A 15,583-nucleotide genomic window follows, 5' to 3' on the forward strand; every position below is an offset into this window, starting at 1 on the left:
ACTACAGTTAGAAGCACTTTCCATACATCTTCTCATTGAATCTCCTCCACGCTCTCCTAGGAGAAACCATTGTCACCATGCCCATTTTACAGATGAAAGAACTGATGCTCTGCCAAGTTGAATCATGTGCCTGGGGTCCCCCAGATGGAACCAGGAACAGCATCCAGGCAGGTGGACTCCCCTTCCTCCCCAGACCCCTGCCAGCTCTTTCCTTTAGTGTGGCAGGAAACACTGGACTTGGACCTGGGTTGGCCACATGAGACAGTTACATGCCTCCCATCCCTGGCCCAGGAGGGCCTCCTGCCAATTATGAGCCATTCCCTAAAAGTTGTCGCACTGGTGACCCACCTTGAGTCACAGTGAGTCTGGGCTGCACACTGAACCATGTCTCTGGGCCCTGGTCCATTCTCCAGGCTCACACATCTTCAGACCTGCTCACTCCCTGCTCACCTCCTTCCTGGAGTCTCCCCAGGGAAGCCCTCTCACTCACTTCCATGGATGACCTCTTTCTAACCTTGGACTCCCCATCAGTGCCCAAGACACCAGGCACTTTGAGGTGTGTGTGGAGAACATCAAACGGATACACTCAAGGTCTCTGCCTCCGAGAGGCTTCCCCAGAGGAAAGCAGCGCCTGTCTGGTGAGAGGAAATCTCATGTGTGTGCTGCATCAGACCGTCACTCTGCCCGACCAGCTGTGTGACCTCAGGTCAGCAACCCCACCTCTCTGAGCCTTGCCATCGGCACAGTTTCAAAGGTTCTCCCCATTGCTCCACTTGCCCGGGCCACCACCATCTCTGGCCCCGGTGACATCAGCAGCCTCCTTCCTGCTGGCCTCTGGGCATCCACACTGGACCCTGATAGTCTCATCTGCCCCCTTGCACCCAGAAAGGGTCTTCTGAAATTAAATCAGGCTGGGTTGCCCCCTTGCTTCAGGCTTTTCAGAGACCTCTCTCCTTTGGGGAATAAGCCCCAAACCTCTTAATCCAGGAATTCTCTGGCGGGCCAGGGGTTAGGACTCCGTGCTTTCACTGTCAAGGATGTGAGTTCAGTCCCTGGTCAGAGAACTATGATCCCGCAAGCCATGCATGGCGGCCAAAACAAAAACCAAAACCTAAACCAGAAAACAAGCCCCTTAGTTCAGCCTAGAGTCCTGTGTGATCCGGCCTCTGCTGAACACTCTCCCCTCTCCCCCCACCACTCTCCCCTTCTCCTATCCCGCTTTAAGCCTCACCACCTCCTCTGTGCTCCTCAAACCAAGCTCTTTCTGACCCCAGGCCCTTTGCATGTGCTGGTCTCTCTTCCTCGAATGCTCTCTGCCTGGTTAAATCCTATTCATCTTTCAAGGCTCAGCTTAAACGTCCTGCCCTCTCTGTGTGGGCTCCCTATTCCTGTCCCTCCTTTAGGGGACTTTATCACAATTTCTGCTTTTGCATTTAACCAATATTTACAGTTAAAGATCTGCCTTCTCTCTTTGTTTGTCGACTCTGTGGACATCAGCTGTGCCAGTCTTGTTTACTTCTTTATCTGCAAGGGCCTGGCACAGAGAAAGTGCTCAGACAAAAGAATCGTTTATGGGGAAGAGGACCTGAGGCAGAGGACTTGAGTCTTCTGAGCCTCAGTTTCTCCTTCTGTCAAATTAATACAATAATGCCTCCCAGGACTTCCCTGGTGGTTCAGCAGTTAAGACTCTGTGCTTCTACTACAGGGGGCAAGGGCTCAGTCCCTGGTCAGGAAACTAAGACCCCGATATGCTGTGCAATGTAGCCAAAAAAAAAGTTATATATACTTTTTGTGTATGTATATATACGTATATATATATATATATAATGCCTCCCTTAGAGGGTAGTGGTGAGGATTCCAAGAAACAAAAAATATTGACAGTGTTTTGGGGAAAAAAAAGGGACAAAATTGGGCATGAGATGTTGTTTAGTCTCTAAGTCGTGTCTGACTCTTTTGTGACCCTGTGGACTGTAGCCTGCCAGACTCCTCTGTCTGTGGGACCTCCCAGGCAAGAATACTGGAGTGGGTTGCCATTTCCTTCTCCAGGGAATCTTTCCAACCCAGGGATCAAACCCACATCTCCTGCTTGGCAGGTAGATTCTTTATCGCTGAGCCACCTGGGAAAATACCCTTCAAATATAAAAGCTTGAAAGAGCCAGAACCTAGAGGATGGGCCAGGATTGGAGAAGAACAAGAGAGGAGGGCATGGCCATTTGTCAAGTAACCTTATCTGCCAGGCATTTTACAGCTCCTCGTTCTCTGGCTCTTACGAGATGGTGGCTCTGACCCAGAGGAGGAAAGCCAAGTTCAGAGAGGAGAAACCACCTTCCCACGGTGTCACAGCAAGTCCATGGCAGAGCTGGGACTTGAGCCCCTCACATCAAGGCCGTTAGGTTTCCCACACATCTCCAACAAAACTTGACCCCCTCACAGTGTTTTTTGTTTTTTGTTTTTTGTTTGCCTCAACTGCAGGGCATGTGGGAACGTGGAACTTTAGTTCCCTGACCAGGGGTTGAACCAATGGCCCCTGCCGTGGAAGCATGAAATCCTAACCACTGGGGCAGGGAGGTCCCTGCAGTGAGTTCTTGACCAACATTTGTGGGGTTGGACCAATGGAGAGGGTCTAAATGGCAGTCCTGGCTCTGCCACTCACTGGCTGGTGATCTTGGGTGAGCCACTTTCCTTCCCTGAGCCTCAGTGTCCCCATCCACAAAATGGGAATAATGATCATGCCCCATCTGATAGGGATCCGGCAAGAGCCTGAAGGCCAGGTGTGTAGCACGCAGTACATGGTCCATGAGCAGCTGTTACTGTGTTGCTCTTCCACGTGAGCAAAGCCTGGGGGCAGATTTGGGAAATGATGAGAGGCCAGTGGGGACAAGGTCACCAGAAAGGTTCTCTCAAAGGAGGGGCATCTGGAACTGGACTCCCAAGTCTGCGCTGGCTGTGGAGGCGGGAACCAGGAAACGGTGGAGAGGGCCTTTTGATCTGCCCTTCTCCACCCTCCACCCCCAGACCACCCCCCCACTCCTTCCAGGTTTCCCGGGCCTTCACACCTCAGTCACCTGTAAACCTCATCTCCATCCCAGGGCCCAGGCCGGCTCCAGCCCAGGGGGCCCGGCCTCCCTCATGGGGATCTTCCTCTCTTCTGTTAGGGAGGTTCTTTACTAGTCGGGAAACTAGCATCTGAAGATAATACCAAATAACTCATCATGGTGAAAAGTAAGAGGTGTTTTAGGCATAAGCAAGCACATGACATGTGAGGAGGTACACGTGCACATCCATCACCCTTTACACCAAACTGCCTGGTACCACGTGCCAGAGGGACTGACAGTGAGCTCCTTCCTCCCCTTGGCAAATGGGGTCGCTGTAAGACCCCGGGGTCAGAGTCGGGGGAATGTAAGCAGCGCCCTAATGTAGGGATGCGATGAAGGGCGGGTCACCGAGCCCTCAGTGGAGGGTGGAGGCTTGGCAAGGAGACGGGGGTCGTCTCAGAGTCCTCCCGAGTCCCCGCCTTCCCATGGATTCAACCCACAGGTGTCTGAATCCCTTTGCTCTTTCCCTGCCTCCTGCAGCCCTAGCCCCCGCTCGGCCCCACCTCCCAGCCATCTCCTTTCCCTCCCTCCTTCTCTCCTCTGGCCTATACATGGTGCAGGTCCTTCCTCACTGGCTTCACACATATCTCCGGAACCCCATCCGGGCGAAGACCCTGATCTGGGGACAAGTGAGGCAGCCCCTGATTGCCAGAGTTGACAGGGGAGGTGGGCTGGGGGTCATGCCCTGCACTGCTCCCTAAAGCGCCACCCTGGTGCGGACGACCCCCTGCCCAGACCAAGAGTGAAAAGCCTGGCATCCCGGGTTCTCTTCAGCTCACGTTCCCCAGCTGCCAGGAGAAGGGAGAGAGCAGGCTTGCAGTCTTGAGATGCCATCGTGGGGGCACCTGCATGGAGGGGTGACCATCCCCCCCAGTGGAAGGATTCGGTCCCCCACCCTGCCCCCTCCCCAGAGAACTCCAGGCCTTTGCAGCACGGGCAAACCAAGGTTCAGAGCAGGCAAGTAACTGAAGCCCAGGCCGTCTCTGCAGCCCGTCTCTGGAGAACTGGGTTCTCCAGCTCCATCACTGCAGGTGTAGACAGGGCCAGCCTGCCCGCAAAGAGAAAGAGAGAGGGCTGAGCCCTGTTGCCCCGGCCTTCTGCTGCCTCTCCAGGACCTGGGCCTCTGTTTCTTTTCTCAGCCGTGGGAAGGGAGGTAACCCAAGACAGACTGAAATGAGAGGGGGACACAGGGGTCGGGTGGGACAAGAAAGGTAAAAGCAGGGAGCCAGGCAGAGTAAGAGGGGTGCGGGGGAGCCGCCAGACTGGAAGGGTGGAACCGAGAAGAATGTGGTTGCTTACATCCCCGGGGGGAGAGGTGACAGAAAAGGGAGTCAGAGACAGAGAGATGCAGAGACAGAGACAGAGATGGGGAAAGCGGAGAGAGGGACAAAGAGAGAACGGAGAGCAGGAGGAGGAAGGGCGGCCGGGGTGGGGCCGCTGGGGCCTTCTGCAAATTGCTTCGCTGACACCCGCTCCTCTGGCCCTCACACCGTGGTCCTGTGGGGTGTGTGGCGCTGTCCCCAGAGCCTGAAGGGGCCGAGGCGGCTGTGTGTGCCAGGGATTCCAAGCCCAGCCTGTTTCCCCAGTCCACAGAGGCAGGGGCTGGAGGGACAGGGGCCCAGGTTCAGTGTGGAGGGAGCAGAGCTGACCCTGGAGGACCACAATGGCGCGACAGGGGGGCAGGAGCCTGAGGGGCCGGGCCTGTCCCCCACCTGTTCTCGGCCGTCCCCTGCCCTCTGCTGCTCGGACTTCTGCCCATGGCTCCCTCAACCTGTGGCCACCAGCTCCCCACCTGTCCGCCCCGACAGCCTCCTGTCCATCCCCGTGCCCCCCAGACCACTCTACCTGAGCCCACCTTTCTGCTCCCCTTTGGGTTTGGGGTCAGGGAGGGATGCCCAGCGGCTGAGCTGGGGAGGGGGCTTGGTGGATTATTGAGCATGTACAGGACTGCAGCTGACACGGACCAGGAGGAAGAGGAGGGGGTCGTGGTGATGGACGAGGCGGATTCTGCGGTGGGGGGGGTGGCGGGAGATGGGGTGGAGGAGGGTTGGGGGAGGGGTGGCAAGGAAGCGGGTTGAGGGGGGAGCAGGACCAGGCTCACATTTGGCATTCAGGGCAGCTGACAATAAAAATGCTTTATTGCCAAGAAACTGGATCGATCGGGGCTGGAGGGGGCCGGCAGGGGGGACGCGGAGGGCTCGGCGCGAGGCCGGCGGCCGGGCCTCCGCAGCGACCAGGGCCTGAGCCGCCCTCCCCCCTGCGCCCCCCTCCCTGCCTCCTGCCCTTTCTCTCTCCTGCAGCCACCGCTTAGTTCTTATTATATTTTTTCTTATATATTTTTCCCCCAGCTTCTCTTGCTCCTGTTATTTTTTTTTTCTTTTAATTTAAAAAAAAAAAAAACCTCTCTGCACTCCCAAAGCTGCAGGCCGGGTGGGGGTGGGGTGGGGGCATCTGCCCGGCCAGGCCCCTACCCATAGGGTGTCCAAAGCTGCTGTCCCTGGGCTGAGCCCTGCTTTGCTTCCACGGCCCCCAGTCAAATCAGGCCCCCCCCAAGATATGGGTGCCCCTGCTCCTCTTCCGAAGGGCCTCCCCCCAGCCCATGACATGACACCTCCCCTCTAGGGGGCTCAGGACCCTAACCAGGCCTTCCTCCCCTCCCCCCTACCTGGCCCCCTGCTCACTCCCAGAGCCATTTGGCTGATGGTCAGAACTGTCCGTCAAGGGGGCTCTGAGCCCCTGGGGACCCGGATGGGAGGAGGGAAGGGGAGAGGTCGAGGGTCAAGCCACGTCCCCTCAGCTAAGCTCTCTCCCCTCCCCCTCCCTAACAAAGGAGCAGCGGACTGTCGCTTGGGGGGGGCGGCAGCCTGGAACTCGGGGAAGCAGGAAGGAGGCTGTGGGGATGGCCCTGGGCAGGAGGCGGGGTGGGGCCTGCCTGCCCCTCTGCTGCCCGCCCCCTCGGGTCAAGGCTAAGGTGATTCCTCAACCTCTCAGGGAGGCTGGGCTGGGAGGGGAGGAGGGTCTGAACAGACAAAGAACCAGAGCCCTGGGGAGCTGGAGGCTGGGGGGCCGCACCTGGGACCCAGGCCCTCCTGGTGGAGGGCGGGGCGGCAGGCACCCCTCTGGCCTTGGTCTCACCCTCCGGGTGGCCCTGCTTCCCGGCAGCGCCAACCCCTGTGGATCCCAGAGCCATGCAGAACCCTGAAGCTTGGGGCTGGGGGGGAAACTGAGGCCCGGAAAGGAGGCAGAGGCAGGGCTGGATCCGGAAGGTAGGCACAGCCCAGGGTTCTCAGCGCTGTCCTGTTAGATGGAGCTGCCCCTCTTCTCCGCTTCCTGTCTAGGGAGACACCCCTCCCTTCCCGCCCCATCAGGGGAACCTTAGATGGGGTCGGGGGCAGGTGGAAGCACTTTCTTCAGAGGGAAGAGGAGGCTGAGGAGAGCAAGAGGCTGTTTTCTCCTCTCTCAGGCCCCTGGGGTGGGGGGATCAGGAGAAAGACATTCTAAACACTGTCTGTCTCTAGCGCTGGCCTAGTACAGATTCGAAGTGGAACTTCAAGTCAAAAAGGGCAGAAAACCAATGAGGATGGAGCCCTCCTGTGCTAAAGATGGCTTCAGAAGACGGTGTTCAGAGAGGTTCTCTGGCGTGCCCAAGGTCACACAGCAAAGCAGGAAGATCTGTAGTCCCGCCCATCCTTGTCCTAAGCCCACACTGTCTCTGGGCCTCCCACCTGCCCAGCCCAACCCAGGGCCAAGGGGAGCTGAGACAATGAACAGCCCTGAGCCCCCCATTGCCAAATCCCCATTCCCCATGCCCACGAGAGAGACCAAGAGCCGCCAGAGACAGAAAGAAATGTGCCGATCTCCTGTGCTGAAAGTCTTCTACCAAGGTGGCTTTCAGGGAAAGAGGGCCGCACTCGAGAGGGAGACGGGGAGGACACAACCGGCCCCTTTTGGGGAGGGGACAGCTGGAACAGACCCCCCACAGCCTGCCAGGAAGGGTCCACATGGGCCGAGGACTATAGGGGTCCCACTGCCCTCCCCCAAACCTCCCCTCCCTTCTCTCCCTCTCCTTCTCGGCTGGCTATCGACCGGGTCTGTGACATGGTAGATCAATACGGCAGGGATATAAAGCCGGCTGGCTGGCTGCCTGCCTCTGCCTCTCCCTCTCTCCCCCGCTTGCCTTGCTTCCCTTTCCCAGAGCCGCACCCAGACCCCCCACCCCCATGGACCCCTTACCCACGCCTCTGAGGGGCCAGGCCCCCTACCTGGTGCCAGCACCCTACAGCGGGAGGGGGAGAGCCTGTACAGCCAGGAGAGGGGGTGAGTATGGGGGTGGGCAGGGCAGCAGATGGGGACGGGGGTCCCACTGGCAGGTCAGGGGGCTGGGAGAGATGGAGGGACAGAGCCCCGGGATAAAGCAGGTCCCAGCTCAGTTGGGAGCAGTTCAGGGAGATGGAACCCTCTGAAGGTACAAGAAGGATGGACCTCTGGGAGGTGGGCAGCGGGCACCTGGGAGCTGGGGAGGCATTGTCCGGAGCCCATGGGGTGGCGGGTGCTGGGGTAAGCTTGGGTGAGTGAATGCCAAGAACAGTGAGGCTGCCCCCGGGCAGTCTGTTGCCCACCCACAGAGTCCTGGCTGCTCCCTCCTGGGGTCTCTGTGGGCAGCTCCACCTTGGCCTCGCCCCAAGGCCTGGCCTGCACCATGGGGTGCGGGGGAGGGCTTGTGAGACATCTGACAGGAGATTCCAGGGGAGGCTGCAGTGGCCAAGTGGCCGTATGTGTAGGGCGTGCGTGCATCCCCAGCGTGCCTGGAGAGGTGAGTCTGTGAGTCCTCTGGCTCAGTGATGGGGCTTCAGGACTGTGTGTCCCCGCGTCTCAGCCACTGAGTCACCCTGTGTGACCACGAGGCGGTGGGTGTGTCCCAGGGGACACGGTGGCTCTGTGTGTGTGTGCTTCCGCCAGAGTTCCCTCCATCTGAGTGTTCCCAAATATGTAAGTGTGTGTATGCCTGTCCCCACCGGAAGTGTGAGTGTGTGCCCGGGGGCATCTCAGTGACCCCTGGGGCCCAGTACCGTGGTGCCTTCGTGTTCCTGGTTCTAGGAAACCCGTGGGAGTTGGCGTGTGTGCTCAAGCCCCTGCTGAGCACGTCTGGGCACGGGTGGTTCTGTGAGCGTCTGGGGCCCGGAGCTGAGCCCTCCGTGTCCGTGCGTGTGGGCTCTGTGCCTCTGTTGGTGGGTGGCTGTAGTTGCGCTTGTCTCTGGCGTGTTGGCGGTTTCCTTTTTGTGAGTGTCAGAGACCCAGTGTGCTTCCTGTGTGTCTACGTGACTTGGCGTGTCCCTGCGTGCCAGCGGCTGCGTGTGTTTCCTCGAGTGGGCTGGAGGCTCTGGGTGTGTCCCCATGTGTGTCATGGTGACTCGAGGCACATGATGGCGTTTCGGGGGTGCGGGAAGTGTGGGTATCTGAATGGGGGAGGGCTCGAGGCCGAGACTGCCACTGCAATGCTGGCCAGCCTGTTTTGTCACTACATTGTCTCCAAGTCCGAACGTGAGGACCTGTCTGCCTTCTTCGCTTCCCCGTCAGAAGCCCCAGGCCCGTACCAGCATGGGCCCAGGGCCCCCTCCCCCAGGCCCCTTGGGTGGCCGGACCTCTGCTCCTCAGCACCCCCTGCTCTGGCGGAGGCCACCTCAACTCCATCAAGCGACCTCCGTCCCTCCCAACCCCCCCAGCACCACCGCTCCCCCCATCCTCCCCCCACCACAAGTCCAGTCCAACCCAGACAAAAGCAATTACTCCTGAGGTAGATGTGAGTGTGGGTGTTAGAAACAGAAAAAAAAGGGGGGAAGGGAGGGGGAGTGAGAGACACACACAGAGGCAGGGATGGACGGCCAGAGACCCGCAGAGACGAGGGACGAGAGAGACCCGCAGAGAGTGCGAGAGACAGACGCAGAGACGGGAGATGAAAGGGACCAGAAGAGACAGACTCAGACACAGGAGGCAGAGGCAGAGAAGGGAGCCGGGGAGGGTGGGCGGGAGGACCCGATGGAGAGACACGCAGAGACAGAGCGAGAGACGCGTGCGAGAGAGACAGAGGGCCAGAGCACCACAGAACCGAAAAGCCAGGGACCGAGTCGCAAGGAGAACAGGGAGAGCTAGAGAACAGAGGGACAGAGAGAGGGAGAACGGGAGCCAACCACAGAGAAGAACATAAAGCCAGGAAGCGCCTGAGATGAGGCCGAGAGACAGAGAGAAAAGACAGAGGGACAGGCAGAGGAGACAGGGCAAGTGAGAGACAGCTGGTGAGAGGGACTCCAGAGACACACACGCAGCTGCAGGTGGGGGGAAGGTGATGCAGGAGAGACAGACAGACAGACAGCTGGAGCTGAGCCCGGGGCGACCAAGCCCGGAGCGACTCCAGCTCTCTGTCTCTTTCTCTCTCTCACACACACCGCTCCCCCTCGCCCAGGTCAGAAGTCTAGGGTCCCCCAGCACTCTCTGTGACCACGGCCCTCTGGGCTCCATGTAGGCCAGAACACAACAGAACCAAAACCCAGGGATGGAGGCACTGGGGTGGGGAAGGCCGAATGGACGGAGGGCTGGGGGCAGCAGCAGGGAGGGCCCAGGGCAGCCTGGGCTCGGCACCACGGAGCGCGTGGCGGCAGTACCTCCCCCTGCCCGCTGTCACTGGGTCCTCCCTGTCACACGCACAGGGTCCTCAGGTGGGTCCCTTACACTTGGGGCTCAGCAGGCTGGCCACGAAGCATGTCCGTCCTGCCCCACGGCTCTGCTACCTTCTCCCGCGGGCCTCGGCCCCGTCTTTCTTGCTGCCCCCTCCCCTCGAGCCTGGCGGCCTCAGCAGCGCGCTGTCCCTCTCACACGCGCACGCGCTCGGTTTTCTTTCTGTCTCTGACTCTGCTACCCCGGTGGCTTTCCTGCTGTCTCCATGGCTCTTTACCTGCTCCTCACTGCCCCTTCTCTCCAGGCCTTTCCCTGTCGTGGGGTACACTCTGAGCCTCCCCGAGTCTCTCTCTCCCACTCTGCTCTTCTCTGGCATATGCCTGGACCCCCCTTTCTCGGATGACCCCCGCAGCCCGCCCTCCCGTCCACACACGCCCCAAGGGGAGGAGGAGGAGGGCTGCTGGCCCTGCAGGGGCCTCAGAAGCTGTCCTGGAGTTGGGGGCGCCCCTCCTGTGTTGCTTCTCCTTCATGTACCTTTTCTCCTTCTCTCTTCTTGGCCCCTCTCCCCCCGCAGCAGGTCCACATCCCCGCCGTGGTTCTCGCTGCAGACAGAAAGCTATACAGGGACCTATACGCACCCTGCACTCAAGACTGGAAACCAATCCGGGCACAGAGGAAAAGGAGGCCACTGGGGTGGGATGGAGAGACCAGACATGGATGGAGACCAAGACAAGGAAAAAAGAAGAGGGAGACCGAGGTGGAGCCCCAGGGCGAGGAAGAGGGGAGAAGGGAAACCAGAGACAAGCAGAGACCATGGAGGGGCAGGCGCTCGCGGCAGCGCCTGGGCTCAGACTCTGCGGCCGGCCTGCTGCCACCGCGCCCTCAGCAGTGCCCTCGGTATGCAGTCAGGGTCAGGGGTGTGCCCTCAGTTCAGGGGCTCCATGCTTGCTGAACGGCAGGCACTCCAGCCTCCATTTGCTCTGGGACTGTCAGGGACGTCAGTCACTCATCGGTCCCCAAAACTGCTAAGAGGGCCAGCCACTCTCACCTCCTCGGCGTCTGTGAGGCCTCATCTGAAATACTCACAGTCCTGGGTGGGTGACGGCCGTCTCTACCCACCCAGGGACAGCAGAGGCATCAACGGGACCTCTTGTTGCTTCACAGCACCCAACAGTGACAAACAGCAGCCCCCCTGGGGGAACCCAACTCCACACTCGACAAGGAGCACCATCACCCATAGCCGGGCCGGCCTGCCTACACCAGCACAACCCAGCCACGCCCTGTGCACCAGCGGGGGGCCGGCCAAGCAGCAGCATCCAGGCAGCCGGGGCCTTGAAGCTCCAGCCTGGCCCAGCCCCCAACCCCCAGGCCACATCTGCAACAGCACACACCCTATTGCTGGAGCCAGAGCCTCCTCCCTGGGTGCTAGCCGGGCCTGAGGGATCAGAGCAAGTTCCCAGCCCCATCTTCTGGCTCCTCGGCTCTCAGAACACCTGCGTGGCCACGCGGGCTGGCATTTCTGATCCCTGAGTGTCCCAGACCACACCCACTCCCTCCAGAGAGGACCTGCCCACCAAGCAGCTCAACGTCTTCCTCCTGATGCAATCCTGGGTTCCATCCTAGTCACCCCACCAGACCAGCACCAGAGGCCTTTCACCCACCACTAAGCTCCAGTTTCCGGGGCACTCTGGGCCCCTGTGGGATGTGTGGGCACTCCAGGTGGGCCCTGGCGCTCAGGCCAGAGTCATCTCTGGGCCCCCAGGGCCCGGGTCCGCACCAAAGGCCACCGTGTCTTTTTGTGGAAGGATGGAAGGACAGGAGGGAGGGAGACAAGGTGGGGCCACAGCCTTGCTCCTGCCTCAGACGTCCACGGGGACTCAGATCAAGCCAGCATCCATGGTCTCCATGAATGACCACCCCGAACCTGGGCTGTAACATCCCCTTCATCTTCCAAGACCCTCAGAAGACGCCTTCCCACCTCCTCCTGCCAAAGACTCCCCCTTCTTTCAGGGTCCAGCCCCTCCCTGAGCCCCAGGTTCAGGTCAGTAGCATTTGGGCCTATCTCCACCCCGCTGCACACCAGCCAGGAAGCCCCCCAGCGGCCACACAGGGCTGCCTCCCCTCTGCATCGTTACCTGATCACAGCTCAAGGCTCAGCACACAAGAACCCCCAGGAGATGGTGGCTGAAGGAATAAATGGATGGATGTGGGTTTAAATGTCTATGTTCTCACTCATTTATTCATGCAAAAAATACCTTTTTTTTTTTTTGCCACACCATGAGGCATGTAGGATCTTAGTTACTAACCAAGGATTGCACCCGTGCCTCCTGCAGTAGAAGCGTGGAGTGTAACCGCTAGACCACCAGGGAAGTCCCCTCAACGAATACTTAACTGAATACTTACACTATGCTAAGGGCTGGGTGTCAACGTGTTGGATAAGTAGAGACATCTCTCTTGTCGCCTCCATGAAGCTTAAAGCAGAGAAACACTACACAGAATATATGATTAGATGCAGGGACAATGGGCAAGAAGGAAGAATAGGGTGGGGGGCCTGGCCAGGTCAGGGGGTTCGGGGAGCCCTAGATGGAAGCGTGGAAAGGTGAGCCCAAACAAGAGTGGAGACAAGGCCCTGGCTGGGATGGGAGGAAAGCCAGAGGAAGGGCCAGAGGGAGTGAAGGAGGGGGAGCTGCGTGGGCACCAGAGGCTGACCCAGCGCTACAGTTCCTTCTGGGGCATTGAGGAGGGAACTAGTCACCTCCCAAGAAACAATGGGGGATGGGAACACCATTTGCTGTAATTGTTTTGTAACAAAATTATAGACTTAAAAGGGTGTGGCTCCCTTCAAACATCTCTCTGAGGGGGTGAAGTTATCTTCAAACCACTCAGGTAATTTGGCAACAGCCTTTAAGTCTGCTTTAGTTTACAGACTCCGTCAGCAAAAACATCTCTACTGTATAATTGTCTCTAGTTTCTATCAAAACACTGACAAGCAGTCACAGTATTATCCGTTATTAGTATCAGCACTGCTAAATTGATCAGAAAAGTGAAAAATGAAAGTATTAGTCACTCAGTCGTGTCCAACTCTTTGGACCACATGGACTGTAGCCTGCCAGGCTCCTCTGTCCATGGGATTCTCCAGACAAGAATACTGGAGTAAGTAGCCATTCCCTTCTCCAGGGAATCTTCCTGATCCAGGGACTGAACCCAGGTATCCTGCATTGAAGGCAGATTTTTTACCATCTGAGCCACCAGGGAAGCCCCAAATTGATCAAAGTGGTTCCAAATAAGACTTCGGGTATCCCACTCTGCACCCCATCCCACAAATCAAATTCATCCCTGAAGCACAAAGACTGGCCACCTCGAGGAGATTCCAAACCTGGGGTGGGTGTTGGTGAAATGGAAGAATGAGGGCTTCAAGCTCAGGTAGACATTCAGACTATCATGGTTATCATAGTAACCTTAGGTAACCTGAGGTCAGTGGCATCCCTGGCCTGTGGCTCAGTTTCCTTCTTTCACAACAGGTGACTCACGCCCACTTCACAGGGTGGCAGTCAGTGCCCAGAACAGGCCCTGGCATAGAGATGACCCCAGATAAATATCAGTTTCCCCATTAGACTATAACAGCTCTCTGACACGTGTTATCCAATCTGTCATGTGTCTGTTCGTGAAACCCTGACTATTTAACAAACATTTATTTGAACACAAAGAACTAAAATCACAGCCCCAACTGTAACCTCCACCAACTTTGACACATAATTCTTTTTAAATATCTCTGTTACTTTAGCCCAACTTTCAGGCATTCCTCAAAGCCAGCCTCCAGCCCCCAGATGAATTCTGCAGCCTGGAAGCTTCTTGACCTTCTTTTCAACATCAAGAGCAGCAGAAGATATAGCAGTTCCTGGGAAAGCTACACTTCTGGTTCTTGGAGAAAGTAGTTCAGACTCCTACATTCCTTACCAGCTAGAATGGGGTCCATGGATGAGCTCTGGGGCGAGGGGTAGGGGGGGCGGTCTGTGAGCATCCTGAGGTCAGAGCACAATTGAGTAGATGTAGGGATGCGTTTTCCTGGGAGAAAGTCTAACTAAATGTTGCAAAACTGGAAATCCATGTTGCCTGAAACATGTGGTTTGAACCACTAGGAGATTTTTGAAATGTGGAGAGTTACCAATATTTAAAAATTGAGAGATTTCACATAACAGTCTGGACTTCTGGCTTCTCTCGAGAAATCCAAAAAGTTGACAAATAGAGGGCACGTTTCTACCGGGGGACAGTCAGCGGAGCTGCAAAGCAGCACCCCAGCTCCTGCCGATGTACTGTCCAGTCTGGCATGGCCCCCACCCCCCAGATCGCCAAACCCGGGCTACAGCTTTCTCTGTTTCTTAAAGTCAGACTGTGATCCCACCCCACCACCAAGAGCAAGGAGCCTACGAGAGCAAACAGAGGCCTCCCTGGGGTCCTGAGATGTGTAAGTTAAACTTCTCTGGTTGGGGCAGCATGGAGCGGGTCCCCGTTCAGAGGCCCTGTCCCTATCCCTCCTCAGACACACACTGCTGAGGCCTCACCAGGCTGGTGGAGCAAACCCCAGAGCTGCAGCCCAGAGCCTCTGCTTCCTGCAAGTTGAGTGGCTGGAGAACCCCTGCTTCCAGCTCGGGGTCTCAGTGGTATCCAAGGAGGCACCTCACAAATCCCAACTTGTCCAGAGAAGCTTCGAGGAGTTATCTCAAGTCTCTGCTTCCTGAAACCTCCTGCTTTTGAGTTAACTTCTTTCGTCCTCACTTCCTCATGTGTGTGTTTGGGGGTGGGGTGGGGAGGGGGTGCTATTATCACTCTCTTTTGACAGACAGGGAAACTGAGGCTCGCACAGCTGGCTGCCGGCAGGGCAAGTGCTCCCTGGTTCCAGAACTGGAATCTGAATGGCCTTCCTAGGCTTCCATCCTCAGGACAGCATGTCCAATGGGTTCTGTTACTATGCCCCTTTACAGATGAGGCTCTGACTGTGGCTCTCCCAAGCCACTCGCAGTTAAGGGATAGAAAGAGATTCCAACACAGGAGGGCCTGACCCCAAGCTGTGATCTGAGCCACCAAGCTACCCCCGCCCCCTCCTGAGCCCCGACCCTCATCGGTTGAAATTCCCACGGTCGCCAATGTCTAGAACCAGGGGTCTGTCCAGGAAGCCGCAGGATGCAGAGAGGATGAAAACACACATCACTCAGACTGACCACGTGGAGCACGGAGGCAGGAAGAGGAAGGGCAGTGCCCCACGGGTGGGCCGGGGACAAGGGTGGGAAAGCCAGGGCTTCCAAGAGGAGACAAGACTCTGCGGTTAGCAGAGATCCGGGAGCCGCAGCCCTTACCTCTTGGGCAGAAGCAGCGAAGCTAATACATTCAGGCCACCAACCCGGTTCAGTAGAGAACCTGGAGAGAGAGGAGAAGGAAGTCAGCATGCTGGGGAATTTGAGAAGCGTCACCACCTCGAGCAGGAGGGGGCCCTCCTGGGGCAGAGGGACCCTGCTCTTGTCACACCATCAGGAGTCACAAGTCAGTGACTGTAGACTCAGGTCCTGACAGCCACTGGCTATCTGCATTTCCGGGTTTTGAGCCTCAGAGTCCCCCTCTCATGAATGGGCATTCTGATGCCTTCCCTTGTTGATTATCTGTTTTTCCCATCAGACTGGAGCCTCCTTAATGGGCAAGGACTGTGTCTTACACCTTCAGCCCTTGACAGAGGGCCTGGCAAATGTGGGATACTCAGGAAGGACATGATGGATGATTTCAGTGAATGGATGGATGGCAGGAGGGAGTAACTAATTGACTAA

General features: G+C 57.6%; 1 protein-coding gene across 1 annotated transcript in view; it reads right to left on the reverse strand.

The window, feature by feature from the left end:
- Positions 1–15,583, reverse strand: part of POU2F2 (POU class 2 homeobox 2) — an 80,297-nt gene that overhangs the window by 46,364 nt on the left and 18,350 nt on the right. Inside the window, exon 2 of the mRNA XM_070450783.1 lies at positions 15,122–15,182. The gene's annotated coding sequence lies outside the window, so the exon portion shown is untranslated. The remainder of the gene's footprint in view (positions 1–15,121; positions 15,183–15,583) is intronic.

Source organism: Odocoileus virginianus, chromosome 20 (genome assembly GCF_023699985.2).
Source record: "Odocoileus virginianus isolate 20LAN1187 ecotype Illinois chromosome 20, Ovbor_1.2, whole genome shotgun sequence".
Lineage (NCBI taxonomy): Eukaryota > Metazoa > Chordata > Mammalia > Artiodactyla > Cervidae > Odocoileus > Odocoileus virginianus.